Source organism: Pinus tabuliformis, chromosome 4_1 (genome assembly GCF_031772625.1).
Source record: "Pinus tabuliformis cultivar Carrire ecotype Pingquan chromosome 4_1, CPIR1, whole genome shotgun sequence".
NCBI classification, from domain to species: Eukaryota; Viridiplantae; Streptophyta; class Pinopsida; order Pinales; family Pinaceae; genus Pinus; species Pinus tabuliformis.
The window spans coordinates 104,323,558-104,349,515 of record NC_142303.1 but is presented as its reverse complement, the minus strand read 5'-3'; positions in this window follow the sequence as shown (position 1 = coordinate 104,349,515).

Genomic DNA, 25,958 nt, shown 5'->3' with positions numbered 1-25,958 from the left:
TTCAGATGCTCTGTCACCGAGTCTCCGTCTTTCATCCTCAGGTTATACAGCTTTTTCCGCAGGAACAGTTTATTCACCAGAGACTTAGATTGGTACAAATGCCCTAACTTGTCCCACAAAGCCTTTGTCGTAGCTTCCCTTGATACATTCAGCAATAATAAATCTGAGATGCACAATCATATTGTGCTCTTTGCCTTCCGATCCAACTTCCTCCATTCTTCATCAGTCACTCCCGTTGGTTTAGTACCTGGATCTACCGCGATCCACTGATCTTTATCCACAAACAGATCCTCCATCTTGAGTTTCCAAAACTCAAAACTTTGACCATTGAACTTCTCGATCTCTATCTTTCTGCTACTTGCCATCTTCTTTCACCACTAGAATCAATCTCACAGATCTCCCACTGAACGGGGTCTACCATAGGCCCGAGCGAAACCCCTCAGCAACAAAGGTGTCCCCTTGAAGCCAAAACAACTTTGATACCAAATGTAGGTTTTAACCCCGTACAAAAATTACCTACATACGAATTCTAAATCACAGAAAAATAAACAATGCGAGAGCATAACACATAAAACACATATACACAGAGATTTTCCCCTGGATCCCAAAACCAGGACTACCAGCTTGATTTTTCATTATATTCCTTTCAATGTTACAATACATATTTATACATGCCGAAGCATCCAATACCATGGACCGAAAACCATCGCGTCCAAAACCATGGACCGAAAACCATAGGTAGGTTCACCCAATCTAATATAGGGTCCTAATATACGTGGGTTAGTCGTGGAAAGAATATAACACAAATCAACAATTTCCACCTTTATAGTTGATTCATTTAGTTAAGCAGAAAAGAGAGAAATAATGGCACACATAAACATATTATAACTTGAATCATATAAGGAAAAACAATACTAAGTCACCTTGCCACAATAATCCCACAAAATGCTGCAAACCTTGGTCTATTTCCTTGCCAAACTATAGAGATGATGTACAATACTGCTCAAAGCATTCACAAGAGTCCAACCTTTACAAATGACTGAAAAAACACATGATATAGACCTCAAAACCACCTGTGCTATCCATTAGGGGTCAAATCCATGAGAAGACGGGTGGTCTCAACCATATCTAAACTAGGAACACAAAAATAGGCAGTGGAACAACTTGCCTCTAAAATCTAGGAAACTGATTCATTCAACTCTAAACCACCTACAACTGATGTATCTACCTTATCAAGTCAATTTTTATCATTTTTACATCATAGTACATCAATTTACATCATGTCACATTATTAATTTTACCATAATAGAGAAAAATTCAAACTAGAAGAAAACTAGGCGAAAAACATAGTTTTTTGAGCAAAATTGGCACTTTTTCATCCTGTGCATAGCGCTTTTTCCAGGCTACTTTTGGAGGGATTCTCGAGGTCCAAATTGGGTGTAGGATAACGCATTGGAAGGCCCTATGAGTCTACTTTTTGGAACAACTTGAATTTTTTGATTTGGAGTCCATTTGCCCCTCCAAAAGTGCAATCTCCCAAGACTGCTTCCTGTGTGGCCAAAAAGTGGCAGAAAGAGATTTTTTGAGGTGTTTTGGCCCTTTTGGAGGTGTTTGGTCAATTTAGTGATGTCTAAATTGCAACTTTTAAATGTCAACTCGGGGCTCGTAAGCTGATGAAGTGATGTGTACTGTATGTACTTAGGCAACTGTTTCTTAAGTTTTTGTCGTTTTTAACTTTTTAAGTTTGTTTCCAAATATATTTCTCCTACAATTATGTGATGGAAATGAAATGAAGTGAGTGAAGTGTGTGTGATTGTGATGAGTTCTAAATGATTTCTTAAAACTTTAAAGGTAATCTACAAGAAAGCTTTGAACAACAACTGAAATGAAATCAACTTTTAAAGGAAAAATGAAGACATCAAATAAAAGACTAATGACATTGGCCCAGTATCTATGCTGCTGCAAGAAAATGAAGATGAAATTTATGTCGAGTCTAGCTAAAACTAAGTAATATGAAATTGAAGTAAATCTACATAAAAGAAAGACTAGTCACAAATATTTTAACTTCTTCTTAACCTCTTGTCTTTTAACTGAATATATCATGTGAGAAACAGTCAAAAATAAGCCAAGCAATTGTGAGTTCTTGAGCAACTAAACCAAGCTGTGTTAGTGATATTTTGGTCCTCAATAAAGATATTGAATTATAGAGAAGAAACCATCAATAGGTAAACAACTTGATGTCTAAAAGTAGTAAGCAACTATGCAACTTAAAGAAATGATAACAAAGAAATAAAGGCTGCAAAACAAAGAAGGTCAGCAACATAGACAAGATGATCACAAGTGTCACTAGCTGTGAAAAAGAAAGAAAAGAAACTGTCCCGGGCACGCCTAAGCAATCTGCAAAACACACTGATCAGTCATGGAAAAGTGCAGAAATATAAATGAGTAGAATTCAAAGTTATATACAGCTATTGTACATGATCAAAACACAACAATCAAAGGCATTCTGTACAACTATTATACATAAAATGATAAAAAGAAATGCAGGAAATTAAAAGCACTGTACAGGCCTTAAGTAAACAGGGGCCCTCTGCCTACTCCAGCCAGCTCAAAAGATCAGTTACACGCTTAGAAACAGAATGGTCTTCTCATATATTGTGTAGCAAAATAGAAAGTACAGTGGGAGATCAAAATTACATATCAGTAGCTAACTATCCAGCGTTCAGAGACGCTTTATTTATAGCAGAGAAAACAAAACTAACTTAACACAAACTACGCTATTCTATCAGCTGTGTAAAAACACGTAATCTGGCAGTGTCCTCGGATTTAGGCAACGGTCGTGGTGGGCATTAAATCTTCTGTTGGATTTGTGTTTCCCATCATCTTCGTGGTTGAGGAAGAGGCTAGCTGTTCTTCACGTGCTCTAAAACCGAACACGCAGAGCAGTGCCACCGCCAATGACCTCTGTTGACCGTAGTTGCCTCCTCGTAGAAGACAAACACGAGAATGAGTTCAAATGCGTGCGGAAATGGGGTGATAAGAGAATGGAACAACGGCCAAATCCCTTGGAGGCGGGCGGCTTACGCACACGTTTCAGCATTGGCTGCGAATATCGTGGTGGAGAAGAGACGTAGTACGATAGGTCTCTTCTCCCTTGTACGGCTAATTAATGAAAGCGCAGTCTCGATTTAAGTTTGAACTAAGAGTGATTATGAGACCGTTAGGAGGGTATGAGGTGGATGAAGGATTATCATGGAGGAGAAGTGGGATGATCTTGCCGAATCATTGCATTTAGTGGCTCTTTCCACGATTTAATAACTATACGTAAAATGACATTAAATTGTTGTTGGGAAAAAATTTTGATCATACCTTCATAGATTTGCCTTTTGTTGATTAAGGTTGCTGACCCCTTATTGCTTTCTTATCTTGCAGGTGCCTCCCATCCTTGTTGCCCTTGGTGATGTTGATACCTCTGACTGTGATTTTTTTTGAAAATAGAGTACTGCTGCTATAGAGACAGAGTGATGCTGGCTGCGGAAACTGGTGCGAGCTGCGGAAACAGTTCTCAGCTGCGGAAACTGAAACAACACCTTTCTGTCTATACCAAGAAGTAGTTAGAGAAGACTTAACTAAATGAAATAGTCCTGAGAGGGACTTTTATTGATGAAATGGAGTGAGATGAATGAAATGGAATGAAAATGAAGTGGAATGGAGATGATGGGATGGATGAACTGAAATGGCGAATGAGATGGAAAGAGAGAGAGAGAGATTTTTTTGGAAAATACAAAGTGTCAGGTGCCCCTGATTTTCACCTTATATTTTCTGCATAAGACTGCCAATTCAAGATTGGTTTTCAGGCTTATACAAGAGACCTTTTTTTTTTCTTCTTTTTCTTTTTCTTTTTTTTTTTTTTCTTTTTTTTTTTTTTCAACTGAAAGAAACAAAGACTAGGCTGATGGAGGAGAAGAATTCTTCTCCACCAGCCTTATTGCAGAATCTTCTTGGAACATTTTAACAAATTCCTCCTTTGAGAGTGGCTTGTGGTAGACTTTCAATCGGTGGCCATTCACAATGAGAGGAGTCTGAAACTCATCAATGGTCTTTACTCGAACTGCTCCATTGTTAAAGACTTCATCAATCTCATATGGTCCAAGCCAATGAGTTTGAAATTTTCCTTTGAAGTCCTTAAACTTGGAATCAAACAATAGTGCCCAATCTCCCTTCTGAAACTTTTTCTCTTTGATGTGTCGATCATGCCACTTAGTTCTTTGGTGCTGAACTAGATCAGTCCTTAAAATTGCATCTTGTCTTATCTCATCTAGCTCATTCAGCTGCTCCATTCTGTGCTTTTGGGCTTCTGATATATTCATCCCCAACTGAACTGCCATCTTGTAGGTCTTGATTTGAAACTCAATGGGGAGCAAGACTTCTTTCCCATAAACAAGTTCATAGGGAGAATGTCCTGTTGTGTTCCTCCATGTAGTTCTATAGGCCCATAAGGCTTCAGGAAGCCTTTCTGCCCAATCTCTTCTGTGGAGATGAACAGTCTTGGTGATGATGCTCTCAAGAACCTTGTTTGTAGATTCCACTTGACCATTTGCTTGCGGATGGTATGGAGTAGATTTTCTATGCTTAATTTTGTATTCCTCCATCAGCTTCTCCATCAATTTAGATGTAAATTGACTTCCCTGATCTATCACAATTTCTCTTGGGACACCAAAACGAGTAAAAATATCCTCAAAAAGAAATTGAACAACTGAATTTTCAGTGGCAGAAGGCAATGCCTTCGCTTCTACCCATTTAGTAACATAATCAGTACAAACCAATATATACTTCTTTTGCTTAGATGGTGGATTAATGGGTCCAATGAAATCTAAAGCCCATTTTTCAAAGGGTTCGATGCATACCTGTGGCTGTAATGGCATTTCATTTGAAAGAGTTGGTCTCCCAACTCTTTGGCAGCTGTCACACCTTTTGACATATTGTTTTGCATCTTTGAAGAGAGAAGGCCAATAATATCCTAAAGAAAGGATTTTATAGGCCGTCCTCTTATCAACAAAGTGTCCACCACACGGTTCATCATGACATGCCTTAAGGATGTCAGGAATTTCATCTTCCCGAACACATCTTCTGATCACACAATCTAGCCCTGTTTTGAACAATTCATTAGAAATCCAAGAATACTTTGAGCTCTCCTGAATGATTTTCCTTTTCTCATTAGGAAATAAGTGTGGAGGTAGCTTCCCTGTAACCAAATAGTTAGCAATATCTGCATACCAAGGAGTTTTAGTAGTTACTGCGAACAGATATTCATCTGGAAACTTATCCTCTACGGGAGAATCCTCGTTAGTATTTTGAATTCTAGACAAGAAATCAGCTACTGTATTTTGTTTTCCTGGTCTATCTAACACAGTAATATTGAATTCTTGTAGAAGTAAAAGCCATCTTGTAAGTCTACCATTAGTAACAGGTTTGTTCATGAGATATCTAATTGCAGAATGATCAGTATGGACAAAAGTTTCATAGCCTGTTATATAGTGTCTAAACTTGTTGATTGCATGAACAACGGCTAAGAACTCTTTTTTAGTCACAGTATAATTTAACTCAGTGGGAGTCAAATTTTTACTGGTGTAATAAATGGCATAAGGAACTAAATCCTTTTGACCCAACACAGCTCCTAGAGCTGTATCTGAAGCATCTGTAGAAATGTGGAAAGGGAGTTTCCAATTCGGCCCTCTCAAAATGGGTGCTTTAGATATTCTAGTTTTTAAAGTTTCAAATGCAGATTGACAGTCAGGATCCCACTTGAATTCACAGTCTTTGGTAAGTAATTTGAAGAGTGGAGATGCTATCTTGGTGAAGTTTTCAATAAATCTTCTATAATACCCAGTAAACCCAAGAAAACTTCTAACATCTTTTTGACAATTTGGAATAGGTAACTTGGAGATGACTTCGACTTTTGATCTATCAACTTTGATTCCATCTCCTGAAATATGATGTCCTAAAACAATCCCTTCAGTAAACATCATAAAACATTTTTCATGACTTAATGAAAGATTTGTTTCTTTACATCTTACAAGGACTTTTTCCAAATTTTCTAATGCCTCTTCAAATGAATTACCATAAACTGTAAAGTCATCGATATAGACCTCTACACAATCATGAATTAGATCAAAAAAGATTCCTAGTACTGCCCTTTGAAATGTTGCAGGTGCATTACATAATCCAAAAGGAAGTACTCGGTAAGAAAAAGTTCCCCATGGATAGGTAAATGTGGTCTTGTCCTAGTCTTCAGGTGCTACCTGAATTTGATTGTAACCACTAAAACCATCCAGAAATGAGAAATACTTTTCACCTGCTAAAGTATCTAATACTTGATCAATAAAGGGTAAAGGAAAGTGATCCTTCAAGGTTGCTTTGTTCAATTCTCTGTAATCAATGCAAACCCTCCATTTACCATTCTTTTTAGGTACTATAACCAAAGGAGAAACCCACCGGCTATCTGAAATGGGGTAAATGAAGTTTACATTAAGTAACTTTTGGAGCTCTTCTTTCACTATCTCCCTAAGGTTTGGATTCATCCTTCTTTGAGGTTGTCTGATTGGTCTACTGTTTTCCTCAATGTAGATGTGATGAATGCAAGTCTTAGGATCAATACCTTTCATATCAGTATACTCCCATGCAAATGCAGTAGAATGTCTTTGCAAGATTTTGGTTAGCTCTCCCTGTTGTGATTTTTCCAAGTTTCTGTTGATGTTTAGTGTTTTTCCTGGAAAGATCTCAATGGCAGAACTACCAAACTCTTCCATAGAGAAAAGAGACATTTGTCTAGATGATAGACACTCTATGTCAAAATCCAACTGAAATTGTGTGGAATCATATTCTGAAGATGGTTCAAAATTTTCTAATGTATTCAGAATTTGACTATCTTCACTAATCTCAGAAATGGTAAAGACAGGTTGTATAGTATCTTCATCATCAATCCACTCATTATCTCTTATTTTTGTGATTGCTTTTGCTGGAGGATACAGATTGAACTTCTTTGTCGAATTACCATTAGAAATGTACATATCCCCAGACCTACAACTTATGAAAGCATCAGTTGTGGCTAGCCAAGGTCTTCCTAAAATAAGAGGATGTCCTCCTAGATTACTCTTGGGAGTTAAAATCATGAAATCCACTGGATATTCCCAAGAGTCTAGGGAGACTAGAATGTCTTCTAATACACCATCTGGTTTAATAATTGATCGATCTGCAAGTTGCAATAAAGTAGGTGTAAAAAGAAGATTAGGAAGTTTTAGCTGTTCCATAGTCTGTCTACTCATAATGTTAATAGCAGCCCCTAAATCAATCAAAGTATTTGGTATTTCTACCCCATTGATATGTGTTTTGACAATTGGACTACCGGGATCTACATATTTCTGCATAGTAATCTTTCCCATCATGATATCTGCAATTTTTCCTACCAGGTGGATCCTTCTGGTATCTCTTGGTTTCCTTCCTGGTCTTTTAAGACTCAACTCCTTTATTGTTTTTGCTAGAATAGGAATCTCTTTAATGGCTTGTAACAAGGGAATCTTTATACAAACATTTTTCAATTCATCTAGAAAATTATAGTCAGGCAACCAAATTTGTTTTTCCACTCCTTTATCAACTTGTAATCTTTCAGGGAAAGGAGGTGTGGATAAGGATGCAGGTTGCTCAACTATGGGAGTTGTGGGGGTTAATTCTTTTTCTTTTTCTTTTTGAGTGTTTGGGTTTTGAAGAAATGCTTTAGAACCCTTATTGGCTTCAAGAGATTCTTCCTCAAAAATGCTTTGCTCTTGAGTTTTTATAGAAGGTTTGTCTAAGACTCTACCTGATCTGAGTTGTAATTCGTTGAGAGGAACAATCATATAGGTAGGAAAAGGTTGACCTTCCATCATGTAAGCATTTTGAGGGTTTTTATTATTGGGGTTTGGCAATGGCTGAGAAGGAAGTTGATTTGATTTCTGTTGGAATGGAAGCAAGAGTTGAGAATTGGGATTCTGTTGAGAAGGTTGTTGTTGTTGTGGAAATGGTAATGATAGTTGTGGATTTTGATTTGGAAGTTGTGGAGCTTGTTGGTTTTGAAAAGATGGAGGATATTGGTAGAACTGAGCAAATCTCCCATAAGGATTCTGCATACCTTGTACCCATGCTTGAAAAGGATTTTGAGGTTTGGGCCAAGGTTGTTGCCAAGGATTCCAATTTGGTTGGGGTTAAAAATTCATAGAGTTGTTAAACCCTTGATTTTGTTGCCCCTGCCAAGGTCTCCTTGCAACAAAACAGAGAGATTCGATTGTATTTGGATCTTCTTGAAAGACAGCTTTGAGCCCAGGAATTGAAGGACAATCCTTGGTCTCATGGTTCTCTGAACAGTTTACACATGTTTCTACAACTTTTGCGTCCAAGGGACATTCCCTTAGAGCATGTTTCTTTCTACACTTTGGGCAAAAGATGGCCAAAGCCTCAGCTTCTGCTTTCTGTTTATTGTGAATCTTAAGGGTGTCTAGTTGCTCACTAAGACTCCCTAAGATATCAGTTTTGAATTCATCAAGCATGTTGCCAATCTCAGCCCTACTTACCGATCCAGTTGCAGATTTATTTGCTCTAATGAGAGAAGGATCTCTAGGCCCTTTTTGAGTTTTGGATTTCCCCCTTGAGAGATGGACACATAATTCTGCTATATCAGAAAGTGGAAGTTGAGATACATCTCCTTTTCCCATCATATTCAAAAGATCTATCCATTCATCTCTAATGGCTTTTAGTAAAAGGGCTTTCAAGGTCTCCTCATCCAAGTTACTCATTTTTGCTCTTTTCAGATTATATTGAAATCTTTCAATTAATTCCTCCAAGTTTTCATCTTCTTTTTGCATCATTTTGAGTACCTCATCCTTGTGATTGGTGGGCATACAATAGTCCAGGTACCTATCCAAAAATGTCTGTTTCATATCATTCCAAGACCTAATGGATTGAGTGAGTAATCCCATGAACCATTTCAAAGCTGATCCTTTCAATGTTGAAGGAAACAGTTTGAGTTTTTGAGAGTCATCCAGATAATCATAAGTTCGACATACGACTTCAAACTCAAATAGAAATGTTTCAAGGTCCTCATTCCTTAACCCATGGAAGTTCGGGAGGACAGATGGTGAGATGTTCTTCATGGTGGCTCGGGAGTCCTCATCGACTATAGGAAACCCAAATGAGTTATCCCCATCCCTATTTCCTCCATTGTTACCTCTACCTCCTCCATTGTTTCCTCCTCCTCCTCTACCTCTACCTCTACCAAATCCAGGTGCTCCTTCCTCTGTCATGGTAGTTTCCCTAGAGACTTCAGAGTCTTCTGGTTCTTCTACTAAGGGTGTATGAGAAGGAATTTCTCCCCCTTCTTCAGGTGATTCTACTTCTTCAATTACAATTTGTCTCTCTGGAGAAAGAAGGAAAGGATCTCTCTCTAATTCAGATTCGATGGAAGGTATGGGAGAGTCAACTCCTGCTTCTTGAATTCCGGGAATCCTAGGGCTAGGAGTGTTAGTTGGAGATGAGGGAGGTGTCTCTTGTCTATTCCTTGAAGTAGATGGACTTGTAAAAATCGAACTCTTGGCTCTAGCTAAAAACCTTCCCCTAGAATCTCTTGCTCTATGCATGTCATTTTTTTTATTTTTCTTCAAGTCAGGCTAATAATTCTCTTTCTGATCTTCCAGGTCACTCTAGGTGCAAGAAGAGAGCATACTCAAGAAACTATTAAACCAATAACTTTCTCTTTTCTGATCCTCCAGATCACTCTAGGTGCAAGAGGAGAGCATACTTTGAGATGTTATCAATTTCCTTCCTTGAAATTTTCTTATTATGTTTTTTTTTTTTAAGAATCTGGCTACCTAATTTCACTTCCCCGGCAACGGCGCCAAAATGTTTGGTCAATTTAGTGATGTCTAAATTGCAACTTTTAAATGTCAACCTGGGGCTCGTAAGCTGATGAAGTGATGTGTACTGTATGTACTTAGGCAACTGTTTCTTAAGTTTTTGTCGTTTTTAACTTTTTAAGTTTGTTTCCAAATATATTTCTCCTACAATGATGTGATGGAAATGAAATGAAGTGAGTGAAGTGTGTGTGATTGTGATGAGTTCTAAATGATTTCTTAAAACTTTAAAGGTAATCTACAAGAAAGCTTTGAACAACAACTGAAATGAAATCAACTTTTAAAGGAAAAATGAAGACATCAAATAAAAGACTAATGACATTGGCCCAGTATCTATGCTGCTGCAAGAAAATGAAGATGAAATCTATGTCGAGTCTAGCTAAAACTAAGTAATATGAAACTGAAGTAAATCTACATAAAAGAAAGACTAGTCACAAATATTTTAACTTCTTCTTAACCTCTTGTCTTTTAACTGAATATATCATGTGAGAAACAGTCAAAAATAATCCAAGCAATTGTGAGTTCTTGAGCAACTAAACCAAGCTGTGTTAGTGATATTTTGGTCCTCAATAAAGATATTGAATTATAGAGAAGAAACCATCAATAGGTAAACAACTTGATGTCTAAAAGTAGTAAGCAACTATGCAACTTAAAGAAATGATAACAAAGAAATAAAGGCTGCAAAACAAAGAAGGTCAGCAACATAGACAAGATGATCACAAGTGTCACTAGCTGTGAAAAAGAAAGAAAAGAAACTGTCCCGGGCACGCCTAAGCAATCTGCAAAACACACTGATCAGTCATGGAAAAGTGCAGAAATATAAATGAGCAGAATTCAAAGTTATATACAGCTATTGTACATGATCAAAACACAGCAATCAAAGGCATTCTATACAACTATTATACATAAAATGATAAAAAGAAATGCAGGAAATTAAAAGCACTGTACAGGCCTTAAGTAAACAGGGGCCCTCTGCCTACTCCAGCCATCTCAAAAGATCAGTTACACGCTTAGAAACAGAACGGTCTTTTCATATATTGTGTAGCAAAATAGAAAGTACAGTGGGAGATCAAAATTACATATCAGCAGCTAACTATCCAGCGTTCAGAGACGCTTTATTTATAGCAGAGAAAACAAAACTAACTTAACACAAACTACTCTATTCTATCAGCTATGTAAAAACACGTAATCTGGCAGCGTCCTCGGATTTAGGCAACGGTCGTGGTGGGAATTAAATCTTCTGTTGGATTTGTGTTTCCCATCATCTTCGTGGTTGAGGAAGAGGCCAACTGTTCTTCACATGCTCTAAAACCGAACACGCAGAGCCGTGCCACCGCCAATGACCTCTGTTGACCGTAGTTGCCTCCTCGTTGACCATGGGTTTTTATGACTGGTTTGGCTGAGCTGGAAGGACACACACCATGTCCTTGGTTCCACGAACTTGCCCATGTGGCTCTTCTGCCCGGAGGACACCTGGAACATGCCGTTTAATAAAACAGTTGCGGAATCCGGGGTTGGCTGCGGAAACCGGGATCAGCTGCGGAAACCCTGTGTGAGCTGCGGAAAGCGCAGCACTTGAACCAAAATTCTAATCCAACAACACAGTCATTAGCATAATTAACAAACCATGTAAAAAGTCCTAAAATACAATGATTTAAGCAATTTGATGGAGGGAATGAGTGGCAAAAGAAGGAAATGAATAGGAAAAGGAGGTTGAGAGGATGTGTAAAGAAGTGCAGGTCTGAGGCTCAACAGGAGGTCCAAAACTTCTCAAAATTTCTTAGTAATTTCTGAGCATGCATAACTTTTCATAAGGAATCCAAAAATGCCAAGTTTTCTTCAAATGGAGGTCCCTAGCAAAAGCGAGTGCCAGTGGCACTACGCACTTGCCAGAAAAACCTGTTTTTTGCCTAAAAAATACAAAAATGCCAAAAAGTTCTCCAAATTTCTTGAAATTTGGCATGAGTGATCTATATCAGGTGTTATGCTGGGCCAATGAAGCTTCAGCCAATATTTTGAGCTTATCTTTCTCTTTATTGCTCCTCAAAGTTCTCCTTAACTTGGCTTTTATGCTTCTTATTCTCGTTTTACAAATTTTGTTCCGGGCCAAATAATGATGAGCCATGTGGCGCAACATCTTTCTCTCCTTGTTGGCCTTGTCCAGCAACTTCTCAAGGTGAATATTGATTCTTTCCAACCATGATTCTTGGTCGGCCTCTATTTCTTGCTCTAGTGAAGTTAGCTTGATTTTCCTCTTCTTTGCCAATTGACGGTTTTCTCTTATGTTTTACAGCTCCATAATCGTTTGTTTGTCCTCTAGCTGCTTGTTCCATTTCTCAAGGTAACTAATAATTCATTTAACCCTCTCAATGTTAAGTGATAGGCTTTTGATCTCAATTTCTTGCTCCTTGATGATCTCATCCTTGAGTGAGCCCAAATCAGTGTCCTCGTCCTCAATCAAAATGAAATCCTTTTCTTGGCCTTCAGAAGGCCCTTCATCATGCAATGGTTTATTTCCTCCGTCCTGTACCTTCTCTGCTCAAGAAGAAGGCAAAGCCCCTTTCACCCTGGGTGAAGATAGCATTTGCCTGTTGTCAGGTGAAGGAAACGAGACCCCTTACATCCCAGGTGGAGATAATACTCGTTTGGCAGTTGCAAATAATTTCCTTGTGCCTTTTTTATAAGTAACAAATACTAGCACTCATGTAGCTTGAGTCTTATGAACCTCTGGCTGATTTGAAGGCCCTCCTTCCTCTTGAAACACTGATGGGGTCACATGAGGGCCTTTGAAAACCTCATGTGAAATGAAGGTATCCTAAGAAATATTCAGCAAGCTCAACTGATGCAAAACAACAATATTGATCAATGAAAAATTATAAATGCTATTAAACTTTTGAGGAGGAGGTTTCCTTTGCACCAATGAAGCCATCTTCTCAATATTTCTGCATATGAAATAGGGGAGGTTCAACATCCTCACTCTGGTAAACTGCATCAACAATCTAACATGGTAAGTGTACAAGCGAGAAAACCTCCCTTCACAGGTGAAATATTTGATAATGAGCTTCATGAGTGGAGCATAAGTGTCCTATAAGCATCTAAAAGGAAAGACCCTACTGATTTGATTTTGATAACTAGCCTTGACATAAGGCTCATAATACTCTTTGCCCACAAGCTGTCCTTTGTTCCACTGTTCACCCACATTTGGAATACCTATTGATACAGTTATGGTTTCAGGTGTCAAAGTGAAGGAAACACCTGCTAAGTTCACCTGGACATTGTGAAGATGAAGGACAAATAGCCTGGCAAGTTCATGGTGGTATTTCACCCTCTTCACCATCTCACAAAATTGGTAGCAAGACTGATGTTTAAAACATGTTACTGCAAGAGGACAAGCTAATAACTCTGTGAGTGTGGTGGGCTCCTCCCAGATGTGTTTTCCTCCCTTATGTGGTTTTCTTGGTGCATGAATCTCTTGGGAGGGATCACTCACAATCTCCTCATCCCTTTCATAAGTTGAATCTGTTTCCATATTTGCCAATGTATGGTGTAAAATGATGAGTATGAAGAGATTTTCTCAAGAATAGGTGACTGATATTTTCTCCTTTGGGATTTGATGAGTGGACTGAAAATATAAGTGGAAAGGAAGGTTTTTATGTTGGCTGTAGGGTTACTAGGGAGTGATAGGGTTTTGGGAATGAAGATTAGGGTTTGGGAATAGTGGGAATTAGGTGTAGGGCTTAGGGTTTGGGGATAGGGGGTAGGATGAGTGTTAATGAGAGAGGGAAAGGGGAAAAAAATTAGGCAAATTTAATGGAGAGGGATGGGATATGGAAAAATTGTGCAAGGGATTATAAACAACAAGAATGATAAAAACCCTACAAAACCCTAATAGGATTACTAAATCTCTTTTTATGGCAAATGGGAGGGTTTACTTGCTTGAAGTGATGGTATTTGAAAAATTTGGAGCTTTAGAAAATCGATTGAGTGAGTTTTGAACTTGGTTGACTGGTGCGTTGTGCCAACACCCAGGTGCATAGCACCTGGTAGGTGCGTCGCGCCCATTAGAAATCCTTTGTAAATCTTGCGCCCGGCGCGCTACACCTGGCAGGTGCATCGCGCCAATACCTAGGTGCGCCATGCCAAGGAAAAAACTTGAAATTCACTGTGATTTGTCCTTTCTCTCCTCAAACACGATTTTCCTCCTGTTCTTTCTTTCCTTTTTACAAAATGATGTCTTTTACACAAATGATCTCTTTATATACAAGTGACTTTAATTTTTCATTTAGAAAACCCACTTTCTAAGGTTTTCTTTTCACTTTGCTTTTTTAAAAACTATGTTTCGCTGTTTGGCTCTCTTTTTTGTCATTTGAAGGACTCATGCTTCGATTTTCTTGTCTCTTTTGCAGGAGCTGGAGTGCTGGAGTTTGGCAAGATAACCCAGGGCTACAGATGATGCTTTATTACATATGAAACATTAAAATTACATAAATTTGTACATGAAAATAGAAAAACTCTGTTTTCACATCAAAACAGAGTTTTGAAGTAAAAACCCTTTATGAAGAAAATCATCAGTGAAATTTGTGATTTTATGACCGTATTAAACATCCTCATGTGCCTGTTGACCTCTTATTGAGTTTTTTAAGACCATGGTAGCAAACCCTAGACCTAATGAGACTTGAAAACCCTAAAAATGGCTTTTGCAAATATAAATGACAAAAATGATTGTAAATGAATTGAACTTGTGAAAATAGGCCAGCAGGTAAAGACCATGAGGGAAATTTGATAATGAACCTCCATCAGTTGATCCATGACCTAATGGAATGCAACTGATCGAATGAGACACCTAAAATGCATGCAAAAATAGAATTTGATCACTGATTTAGGGATGAAGATACCGACACTAACACCTACATCACAACTTCATACCATACCTCTCTCCACCACGATCATCCCTGCATCCATCATAAAAAAAATCAGTTTCATTTTTTTTTCACAGTCTTCAAAAGAAAACACAGAGGAAAATGAAACAGGGAGTAGAAGAGAACAACACCTGAGTGTACTTCTCATTATTCACACTCCTAGACCTCCTCTCTATCCATGTCATCATTCTTAAAATCCCAATGGAATATATGATTAAAACTTATGAGGGAGAAGCAACTACAGGACATCCTGTAGGAAATCCTGTAGCAACCTATCCCACAGAATAAAAATCGTGAGTAGTAGCAAGCTTCCAGCATGAAGATCCAAGGGTAGAAGAAGCTCCAGAGTAGTAGCAGCACCATCATCTTCAACACCAAGTACTTTCACATCAAGAGAATCATCAAAGGGCATTAAAAAAGGAAGGAAAAATAACATGCAACCAACACATAGCAAGCACCTCATGTCTTCAACAAACTGCAACAAGGTATTATCACCATAGGTAAGTATATCACTTCACTCTCTCATTTTCATATTGTAGTCAAAAGATGTAAAGCTTGTGAGTGAGTTGATTTATAGGTGAGAGGTGGCCAATTAACTTGGCCACCTTCATTTAGTTAGCGAGGACAAAACAGTTAGTCCCCACACACGTGGCAGTCGTGTTGGGTTGTGTTATATTCTTTCCACGTAGTTAATAGGGGGTTTGAAGGGCACCCGTAACCCCACTTTATGGGTTTTGGAACATATGTTAGGTTGGGCGGACCCACCTATGGTTTTGTGCATGATTTTCGCACATGTTTTTTGGACACGATGGTTTTCGGTCCATGGTATTGGACGCGATGGTTTTCGGTCCATGGTATTGGATGCTTTGGCATGTATAAATATGTATTGTAACATTGAAAGGAAAATAATGAAAAAAATCAAGCTGGTAGTCCCGGTTTTGGGATCCAGGGAAAAAATCTCTGTGCATATGTGTTTTATGGGTTATGCTCTCGCATTGTTTATTTTCCTTGTTTAAGAATTCGTATGCAGGTAATTTCTGTACAGGGTTAAAACCTACATTTGGTATCAGAGCTGTTTTGGCTTCAAGGGGACGCCTTTGTTGCTGAGGGGTTTCGCTCGGGCCTGTGGTAGACCCTGTTCAGTGGGAGATTTGCGAGATCGATTCTGGTGGTGAAAGAAGATGGCGAGCAATGGAAAGATAGAGATTGAGAAGTTCAATGGTCAGAATTTTGAATTGTGGAAACTCAAGATGGAGGATCTGTTGGTGGATAAAGATCAGTGGATCGCGGTAGATCCGGGTACTAAACCATCGGGAGTGACCGATGAAGAATGGAAGAAGTTGGATCGAAGGCAAAGAGCACAATACGATTGTGTGTCTCGGATTCAATATTGTTGAATGTATCAGGGGAAGCTACGACAAAGGCTTTGTGGGTCAAGTTAGGGACTTTGTACCAATCTAAGTCTCTGGTGAATAAACTGTTCCTACGGAAAAAGCTGTATAACCTGAGGATGAAAGATGGAGACTCGGTGACAGAGCATCTGAATGCATTTAATACTATGGTAAGTCAGTTATTATCTGTTGGTATTAAAATTTCAAATGAAGATAAGTGCATCAGTCTATTGTGTTCTCTACCAGATTCGTGGGATAGTCTGGTTATTGCAATAGGTAGCAATGCAATTGCTTTGCAGTTTGATGAAATAGTCTCAGCCTTGCTGACAGAGGAGATGAGACGGAAAAATATGGACAACCAGAATGGTGATGCCTTGTTTGTACAAGGACGGTCCCAGAACAGAAACAAAAATAAGTCATCGAGTGGGAGATCTGAATCTAGAGGGAGATCTAAATCTCCAGGAAAACCTACAAAGGTGGTGTGCTGGAAATGTGGAAAGGGAGGGCACTTCAGAAGGGATTGTAAATCTAAAGCTCCTGATAAAGGAAAGGGATCTGATGATGCTCCTTCTGCAGAGGCGAAAACCACCTCAGATGAAGGTGGGGATGTGTACTTGGCTTCTTCAAGTACACATGTAGATCATGAGGCATGGTTGATTGACTCAGGTGCATCCTTTCACTTCACTCCCCATAGAGAGTGGTTCTGTGAGTATGAGAAATATGATGGTGGTGATGTCTTCTTAGGAGATGATAGGAAGGCTAGAATCATTGGTCGGGGAAAAGTAAAGTTGAAGTTGCAAGGTGGAAGGGTTAGAACACTTCCGGGTGTTCTACATATTCCTGCATTGGCCAGAAATCTGATTTCTGTAAGCAAGTTGGATGATGCAGGTGTAAAGACGGTGTTTGAGAAAGATACCTGCAAGATGGTTCGAGGAGCACTGATATTGATGCGGGGAGTTCGGATTGGAACTCTGTACAAGCTGCAAGGTAGCACTGTTGTTGATGGGTGCAATAGTTCTATGGTTCCTGAAAATAGAGTAGAGAATCTAGTGGTCTCTGGAGAGAAGACCATGTTGTGGCATCAAAGGCTTGGACATATTGGAGAGAAGGGCCTTCGAATACTTCATGGTAAAGGTATGGTAGAACGTATGAATAATAGCTCTCTGGATTTTGATTTCTGTGAAAATTGTGTATATGGGAAGCAGAATCGGGTGAGTTTCCCCTCTGGTGGTAAGAGGACGAAATAGATATTAGAGCTTGTGCACAGTGATGTGTTTGGACCTGTGAAGGTTCCATCACTGGGTAAGTCTATGTACTATGTATCATTCATAGATGACTTCTCAAGGAATACATGGATATATTTTCTTAAGAAGAAATATGAAGTCTTTGACAGGTTTAAAGAATTTAAGGCTCTGGTGGAAAATCAGACAGAGAAGAAGATAACGGTGCTGAGGACAGATAATGGTGGAGAATTTTGCAGCAAGGAATTTGAAGAATTTTGTAAGAAGTGTGGTATAGCATGGCAGAAGACTACTCCATATACACCTCAACAAAATGGAGTCGCAGAAAGAATGAACAAGACGTTGATGGAAAGGGCAAGAAGCATGCTCAGTGGTGCCAGGTTAGGACAGGAATTCTGGGTAGAGGCAGTGGATACTGCATGTTACCTGATCAACAGATCACCTTCAACAGTGTTGGAGGATAAGACTCCACAAGAAGTATGGACTCGTAAGAAACCCTCTCTTTCACATCTAAGGGTATTTGGATGTGATGCATATGTACATGTTCCAAAGGAGAAACGAACCAAGTTGGATAGTAAATCTGAAAAGTGCATCTTTATTGGGTATAAGGATGGTTTAAATGGTTATAAGCTTTGGAACCCAGTCACACGGAAGGTTGTGTACAGCCGAGATGTGTTGTTCAGAGAGGTAAAAGATGTTATTCAACATGAAGTCCAACCAAAGGAACCTGAGAAGATAGAGTTTGAGGCAAAGGAGGAAGAATCAGACTCTGCAGCAGAGGAGGAATCAGAAGATGAACAGCCACAAACTCCGGCTGTGAGAAGATCAGTTCGAGAAAGAAGGCAGCCAGAAAGGTATAGTCCATCTGCTTTCAGTTCAAATTTTGCTTTGTCTGTTACTGATAATGATCCCAGAACTGTGAAGGAAGCAGTGGATTCAGAGGATGGAAAACTCTGGAAAGAGGCCATGGTCGATGAAACGGCATCTTTGCACAAAAATGAGGCTTGGGATCTCGTGGAGTTGTCGGCTGGAAGGAAACCCATTGGCAGAAAATGGGTGTTCAAGAAGAAGACAAATGCAGAAGGAAAGGTGGAGAAATACAAAGCTCGGTTGGTAGCAAAAGGTTATTCCGAGGTGCCGGGAATTGATTTTGGTGATATTTTTTCTCCTATTGCCAAGGTAACTTCTATTAGATTACTTTTATCTGTTGCTGTTGCTTTTGATTTTGAGGTAGAATAGATGGATGTGAAGACGACATTTCTTCACGGGGATTTGGAAGAGGAAATCTACATGAAGCAACCTGAAGGCTTTGCGGTGAAGGGTAAGAAAGAACTGGTATGCAAGTTAAAGAAGTCTCCGTATGGGTTAAAACAGTCACCAAGGATGTGGTATCAGAAATTTGATACATTTATACGGGGACTTGGCTTCACCAGAAGCAAAGCAGATCATTGTGTGTATTTTAAATTAATTGGTGACCGTATTATTTATCTGGTCTTGTATGTGGATGATATGTTGCTGGTTGGAAATGACAAAGAAATTATCCAGGATTTGAAGACCCAATTGTCCTCCAAATTCGACATGAAAGATATTGGTGCTGCAAACTATATTTTGGGCATGGAAATTAAAAGAGATCGGTCAAAGAGGAAGCTCTAGTTAAACCAGGGGAAGTATGTCGAGACAATACTCCAGAGGTTTAATATGCAGGATAGTAAACCGATGAAGGTTCCTATTCCTGTAGGTGTGAAGTTATCTACTGAACAGTGTCCCAAGACACAAGAAGAGGAAGAGGACATGTCCCGTGTTCCATATGCAAGTGCAGTGGGTAGCCTGATGTATGCAATGGTCTGTACTAGACCAGACATTGCACATGCAATGGGAGTATTGAGTAGGTTTATGTCAAAACCTGGGAAGGAGCACTGGACAGCAGTGAAGCGGGTTTTCAGGTATTTGCGTGGCACTACTGATTATGGTTTGTGCTACCAAGGAAGACCAGGATTGGACAGAGTGTTGGATATTCATGGCTTTGTTGATGCAGATTGGGCTGGAGATCTGGATCAGAGAAGATCTACAAGTGGGTATGTGTTTAACCTATTTGGAGGTGCAGTCAGTTGGATGAGTAAGAAACAATCTGTAGTGGCACTATCAACTACAGAGGCAGAATACATGGCAGCCACTCATGCAAGCAAGGAAGCAGTTTGGATGCAGAGATTGTGTTCAAGTATGGGGTTAGTATAGGGAGCTATAAGAATAGACTGTGACAGCCAAAGTGCAATTTTCTTGGCAAAGAACCCTGCTTATCATTCAAAGACAAAGCACATTGATGTTCAGTATCACTTTGTGAGGGATATGATAGAAGATAGAAAGGTGTTGCTGGTAAAGGTGGACACTTTGAAGAATACTGCAGATGCATTGACAAAATCTGTGAGCTCTGAGAAGTTCTCTTGGTGTAGAGAAGCAATGGGAATCTCAGGGCTGAAAAAATGACTAAGCTCTCATGTGGCCCCCTGTGGAAAGAAAACAACAAGTGGGAGATTGTTGGGTTGTGTTATATTCTTTCTATGTAGTTAATAGGGGGTTTGAAGGGCACCTGTAACCCCACTTATGTAGTTATGGGTTATGCTCTCGCATTGTTTATTTTCTTTGTTTAAGAATTCGTATGCAGGTAATTTCTGTACAGGGTTAAAACCTACAAGCCGTCAAGTAAAACAAAACTAGAAGTGATCAGAATCAATTGAGACTACGGATGCTCGAAGTGGGAGTTGGTTACAAGGAGAGGGGAATGATGAGGTGGTAGTGGGGACCAATGGTCCAAAAATAGAAAAAATCATACCTTGGCTGCCAGCACACCACCTCACTCAACTCGACCATAAGAGGAAATAATCATTGATCCGCATGCACCCATGCATTCATGATGCAAGAGAATAAGGCTTGAAGACAAATTCGAAGAATTATTCCAAAAATACAAAAAAATATTATAGGCAAAGGAGTGGGATCCTTTAGCCATAAATTTCCATGTTTTTCTAGTTAAGCATAGAGCTAGAATATAGGATTTGATCATGATGTAATAAATTCTAGTTAGTTAGATGTAGTGGAGATTCTCGAAGAGGATGCCTCGCAGGATAGATAGGGTCAATAAATTTTAGCCTTTGAATTAGGAACTGGTTGTTAGGATGAACTAATACTTATGTAATTTTCACACTATTGTAAAGGGATTGACTGTTGAAGAAATTTGGCATTCCTGGAGCGAATCTAGTAAAGTGGGAAAATTTAGTTTCTGTGCATGTGGATGAGAAATTCTCTGTCAAATCATTAAGGATAATCTCCTTCGAAATCTCTATGTTATTGTGAAATTCGAAGTTTAATTGGTGTTCTGTAAGATTGAATGAAATTGTGTTGACTATGTTAAATTCCGTGTTTTCTTTTTAACTGAGTTTCTTGTGAATTCTGAGTGTGGAGTAGATGGTCAAGATTAGCAGAGGAAGACTACAGATGCAACGCGTGAAGATTTAATTTGGACTGTTAGATCTCGGTCGAGGCAGATCAACGGTGTTCGGGTGCAGAAGTTAACTGACACTTAACGAGTCGAAGCGGTTGGAGAAACCCACAAGTGGATTTCGGGCGGAAGAAATGTCGTAAGCAGTATTTTCCGATTGCTTCGGTTCCATATACATCATGACACGTAGCAGAGAGGAGAGAGGGAGAAACCACTTATCGGGCGGGTTTAAAGTGCGCAAGTTAACCGGACAATATTTGTTTGAGCCATTAGATCTGGTGGAGCAAGATCAACGGTTGACAGGTGAGGAGCAAGTTTGAGGTCGGGAAGTGAGGTGACCATTGGATCTTGAACAGATCAATGGTGAAGAAGTGCCAACGAGTTTGTAGAAGATAGACTTCAAATCTTATTAAACTATGGCTTGTGTTACCATCGGGTCTGGACTAGTGGAGGTTTAGCGAAACTCTGCAATTTTAGAGGAGTTTTCTAATTTAGTGGAAACTCTAAGGTTATCAGTGGATGATAGAGAGCCCATTGAACTAGCAATTACATCCGGAACTAGAAGTAGAAGATATAATCTCACAATTTGGGAGATTAACACTCTTTCCTGCACCCAGACCGCCATCATTAGTGGTATTAGAGCAAGTCGTTAACAGTGAATTGAATCTCAAAACCAAGAGAAGGAAATCCAATATGGCTTTTAGAGCTGGAAGAGGATGAGGACGTGGTAGAAGAGGATGACTAGTTGCAAATGTTGAGGTGATGGAAGCTATGCAACAAATGCAGGCTAGATTAGAAGCATTGACAACAGGGAGAAATATAGATAATGGAGATGTTAGTGAGCTTGATGTTGAAACTAAAGAAGAGGAGGAAACTATAACAGTTACTCCTGAGATGAGATTCTTCCAATCAGTGTTGAGATCCACAACTAGGCCAAAAACTAAGGTTTCAATATATGTAGGAGGATTGAATCCAGAAGAATTGATAAACTGGATTAATGGCATGGAGAAATTCTTTGATTACGAAGAAAGAAAAGATGAGAAGAAAGTAAAGTTTGTTGTCACCAAGCTAAAAGGACATGCAGCACTTTGGTGGGATGGAGTGCAGGTAGAAAGAAAGAGTCTTGGCAAGAAACCAATCAGAAATTGGAATAAGATAGTAGCAAAGCTAAGAGGTAAGTTCGTACCAAGTAATTATCAGCAAACATTGTTCAGACAGATGCAAAATCTTAGACAGAGGTCTATGACAGTGAGAGAATATGCAGAGGAATTCTATAAGGTAAGTATAAGAGTTGGACAAACTCAGGATATAGATGAGAAGGTGGCTAGATATGTGAATGGTCTTAGGCTGGACATTCAAGATGAGATAAGTATACTGTCTCCTAAAACAATAGAATAAGATTATTAGGTGGTACTGAAGGCTGAAGAAAAACTCATGAGGAAGTAGTCTGCCAGAGGAAGAGGTACTTTCTAAGGAAAATGAAGTCAAGGTGGTAGAGGAAGATCTACAACACCTAGAGATGGAGCTAGCAGCAGCTCAAACCAACATGCAACCACAAGAGGTGATGCAGGTGGTAGAGGGAGTTTTCTAGAGGAAGAGGAGGCAGAGGAAGAGGAAGAGAATTTAGATGTTACAGGTGTAACAAACTAGGACACAGAGATTTTGAGTGCCCAGAGAATGAAAGAACAAGTCAGAGGAATGTAATTGTTGCTCAAGTTGAGGAAGAAGCGGCAGCAATGACAGAAGAAGAAGATGTACCAGAGAGAGGAGAATCTTTGGTAGTCAATAAAGTTTTGCTCAAGCCAGCAAAGGAGATAGTTGAACCATCACAAAGGAAGACTTTGTTCAGAACAGTGTGTAAGGTTTGAGGGAAATGTTGTCAGATGATCATTGATAGAGGTAACATTGATAATTTGGTCTCTACAGAAGTGGTGAAGAAATTTTAGTTGAAGACAATGAGACATCCAACACCTTACAAGGTGTCATGGTTACAAAAGGGACATCAGTTGTTAGTGAATGAACAGTGTGAAGTGGAGTTGCAGTTGGGAAAATATAAGGATAAAATTGTATGTGATGTGATGCCTATGGATGTGTGTCACATATTGCTTGGGAGACCTTGGCAATATGACAAAGGAGCTATGCATGATGGGAAAAGAAACACCTACAAGTTTGGTAAAGATGGTGTTAATCATACATTGTTGCCTATGGGAGAAGAGGATGCATCATGAAAGAAGATTGATCCAAAAACTCTATTACTAGGAGGAAAGGAATACTTATAGCAGATTGAACAAAATGAGGTAAATTTTGTTGTAATATGTAAGTCCAAGGTAATAATGGCTTCTACTAAATTTTCTGATTTACCCATTGAAATTCAAGAAATGTTGGACAACTATTGTGATAACATTGTTGATGATTTGCGTAATGAGTTACCACCCATTATAAGAATTAGCCATCATATAGATTTGATTCCTGGAGAAAATCTACCAAACAAAGCAGCTTATAGAATGACTTCCATAGAAAATGAAGAGGTTAGAAAGCAAGTTCAGGCATTGCTTGATAAAGGACTGATCAGAGAAAGTTTGAGTCCTTTTGGAGTGCAAATAGTGTTGAGTCCAAAGAAAGATGGAGGCTGGAGAATGTGTGTGTACTGATTCAAGAGCCATCAATAAAATCACAACCAGGTATAGATTTCCTTTACCTAGAATTAAAGATTTGATGGATTGTTTGAGTGGAGCAAAATATTTTACAAAACTAGATCTTAAGAGTGGGTATCATCAGATAAGGATAAGAGAAGGGGATGAGTGAAAAACTACTTTTAAGACAAATGAAGGATTGTATGAATGGAGAGTAATGCCTTTTGGGTTGTCAAATGCACCAAGTACATTTATGAGACTCATGAATGAAGTTCTTAAGGAGTTTATTGGTAAATTTGTAATAGTATATCTAGACGATATATTAGTTTACAACAAGTCTAAGGAGGAGCACATGAGACATTTGAATTATGTCTTACAAAGGTTACAACAAGAGAAATTATTGCTGAATTTGAAGAAATGTTCATTCATGAAAGAGGAATTAGTGTATTTGGGTTTTGTTATTTCCGCTGAAGGGTTGAAGATGGATCCAGAGAATATCAAGGCAATCATGGAGTGGCCTTCACCTAAAAGTATTTTTGAGGTAAGAAGTTTTCATGTTATTGCTAGTTTTTATAGGAAATTCATAAAGAATTTTAGTAAGATCAATGCTCCTATTGTTGAGACTATAAATAAGGATAAGCAACCATTTAGATGGACTGCTGAAACAGAAAATAATTTTCAGCTGTTGAAGAAGAATATCACTGAAAAACCTATTTTGGTTCTACCTGATTTTAGTAAACCTTTCCAAGTGAAATGTGATGCCAATGGAGAAGCTATTGGAGGTATTTTAAGTTAGGAAGATAGACCTATAGCTTATTTTAGTGAAATGTTGAATGATTCAAAGAACAAGTATTCTTATTATGATAAAGAGTTTTATGCAGTTGTGTAGTCATTGAAGAAGTGGAGACCTTATCTAATGTCAAAAAAGTTCATACTTTATTCATATAACCATGCATTGCAGTATATTATGCAACAACCAAAGCTTAACTAGAAACATGCCAAATGGGTAGAGTATCTTCAGGGCTTCAATTTTGTCTTGAAGCATATAAATGTCCAATCAAACAAAGTTGCAAATTCTTTAAGTAGGAGAAATACATTATTTCAAGAGAGTCAAATTCAAGTGTCGGGTTTTGATTTTCTTAAAGAATTGTATGAGACATATTTAGATTTTAAAGAAGCATTTGAAGCTTCAAAGAATCCTATTTTTATGGATAGGAATGAATGGTTGGATTATTTTTTACAAGATGGATTGTTGTTTAAGAGAGATCAGTTGTACATACCAAATTGTTCTATGAGTGAGAACTTAATCAAAGAGAAACATAGTGGTGGACTTGCAGGAAATTTTGGTGTAGATCAAACTTATGAGCAATTGAACAGATTTTATTTCTGGCCGAAAATGAGATTTGAAGTGGAAAAGTATGTGAAAAATTGCAAAGTATTGAATATGCAAAGGGAAGAAGCCAAAACAAAGGTTTGTATGTTCCATTACCAATTCTAGACAGGCCTTGGGATATGGTAAGTATGGATTTTGTTTTGGATTTATCAAAGACTCAAAGAGGAAATGATTCAATTTTTTTTGTAGTGGATAGATTTTCAAAAATGGCACATTTTATTCCATGTTATAAAACTAGTGATGCTACTCACATTTCTAATTTGTTTTTTAAGGAGATTGTAAGATTGCATGGGTTGCCTAAGAGTATTGTCTCAGACAAATATTCCAAATTTGTTGGACATTTCTGGAGGACACTATGGAAGAAGTTGTGAACTAAACTAAGTTTCAGTTTTTCCTATCATCCATAAACTGATGGACAAACTGAAGTTGTGAACAAAAGTTTGGGTAATCTTTTAAGGAGTCTTACTGGAGAAAATCCAAAGTAGTGGGATCAAGTATTGGCACAGGTTGAATATGCATATAATGACTCACCTAACAAGAATACAATATAGAGTCCATTCCATATGGTTTATGGAATGCATCCAAGAGGAGTGCCTGAGTTAAGAAACTTGGGAAAAGATGAGATGAGAAGTTCAGAGGGAGAAGATTTTGCTTCATAAATACAAGCAATACATGAACAGGTGTAACAATAGCTGCAAGATAGCAACATCAAGTACAAAAATAGAGCAAACATGAGAAGAAGAGAAGTGAACTTTGAAGTTGGGGATTTGGTTTTAGCACACCTAAGGAAGTAAAGATTTCCAAAGAGGGAGTATAAGAAATTGAAGTTCAAGAAAATTGGACCATGTAGAGTATTAAGGAAATTTTCTGCAAATGCATATGAAATTGAATTACCCGCTGATGTTGGAATATCTCCAATTTTCAATGTTGCTGATTTGTAAAAGTAT